Here is a 1558-nt window from a genome sequence, read left to right on the forward strand (position 1 = left end):
CCATTTTAACACGGATGTTTGCTTTTTATTAGCTCTCTGCACTGTTCTCAATTATTTTAAAACTTGCTTTTTGGGTGGGTTTTTTATTTATTTATTTTGAACTTTGGAAGTATTTATGTTGTATACACCCCTTTGGTAAGAGATCTTGTGACGGGTCTACAGAATTCTTTGCCTATCATGTAGCAAAGAGATTTTAAAATAAACGCGGTGCTGTGATGTCCCTGGCTGCTGCTGATCACACACCCCCTTTGTGCTTACATCAGAGCCAACTCCTACTCCCGGCAGCATTTTGATTCGTCTAGCTGAGAGGCCGTGTCCTATAAATCCCCAACCCTCTCTCGCTGGTTTTGCTAAGTCACTAGCAGAAGCAGAGGGAGAGGTAAGTGCCGATGTGATAACATTCATAGAAGTGTTGCATCATCTTTATCTGAACGTGCTTTGCCTATGCATTTGTTAAAAACTAATGAGCATATTTGGGGAAGGAACCCTGGCTTTATTTGATTAGGAAAGTAAAGGGATTTTTATTATTATTCCTTTTATTTTCCTTTCACAAACCAAAAAAAAAAAAAAAAAAAAAAGGTTGGATTATAAATTGGCCAGAGAATATGGATGGAAACCAATTTTTGCTTTTCAAAACTAGAAGGGAATATCGGAGGGGCAGGGGGGAGAGAGTGAATAAAGATAAGACCAAAGAAAGTTGGTTATATTAGGCTAAATTTTCAGAGGTTTCGTTTATTTTAATTAGTTAAAATAATGAGAGAGACTAAAACACAGCAGAAGTTAATTGTTTTTTTCTGGCAGTACAGTCACTGCAACCCTTCCATATTAGGGTTTCATCTTGTGCTCATTTTTTTAAGTAATGCTGCTAATTTATATAGGAGCTTTGTTACGTAATTTGCAGCACTTTGGTGTGGGGGTGGTATAGCATTTGATTAAAAGAGGAAGATGTGCACTTTGTAAAACAGGCTTTATTTTGCATAGGGCCATCTATTACCTCTACCCTCTTTTGAGCTAAGGATTTTTCATGTCCCAGATCACATCTGATACAGGCTAAATCAACTTATTGTGTTAATAGCCATCAGAAAACTGCTCGTCTCTTGGTTGCAGAGAATTAAGAAAAAAAATGAACAGGCAGTGACCCACTTTGTTTCAGCACAGCAATTTTAGTAGACTAGGCAACTCCAGTAACTTGAAGCAGGTGCTTCAAGCTTCCCATCAGAAACCCACTGACAGGACATTGGTCAGAGTGTGTCTTTACATTGAATCTGAAACAAGTACTTTCACAGACATCATAATGTCATTTAGCGGCAGTGGCTTTGATTTTGACTGAGAGCTCCCGGAGAGGGGTGCAAAGACTAGAGCAACGGGGTCCCTCTGTTCAGGGCAGGGTGCTGAGGGTAGACAAAACTTTAATGTCTCTAGTCCACAGTCAAGGAGCACGATCCCTCTACTGGATTTATAGCTGGCACCTACAGTAGAGCTTTCTGCCAGTTTTAGGGGACTTGGAGACCTCTAATGTAAGTTGGTGAGTAGTGACCAGGCAAGTGGAAGGGAAAGA

The 1558-nt window shown here is 39.9% G+C and overlaps 1 protein-coding gene across 1 annotated transcript in view; it reads left to right on the forward strand.

Moving 5' to 3' along the window:
• The first annotated feature begins 314 nt into the window (after positions 1-314).
• Positions 315-1558, forward strand: part of LOC102371230 (L-threonine 3-dehydrogenase, mitochondrial) — a 15154-nt gene continuing 13910 nt past the window's right edge. The window contains exon 1 of the mRNA XM_006028152.3: positions 315-379. The gene's annotated coding sequence lies outside the window, so the exon portion shown is untranslated. The remainder of the gene's footprint in view (positions 380-1558) is intronic.

The sequence above is a fragment of the Alligator sinensis genome, unplaced genomic scaffold (genome assembly GCF_000455745.1).
Source record: "Alligator sinensis unplaced genomic scaffold, ASM45574v1 scaffold393_1, whole genome shotgun sequence".
In the NCBI taxonomy this organism is placed as follows: domain Eukaryota; kingdom Metazoa; phylum Chordata; order Crocodylia; family Alligatoridae; genus Alligator; species Alligator sinensis.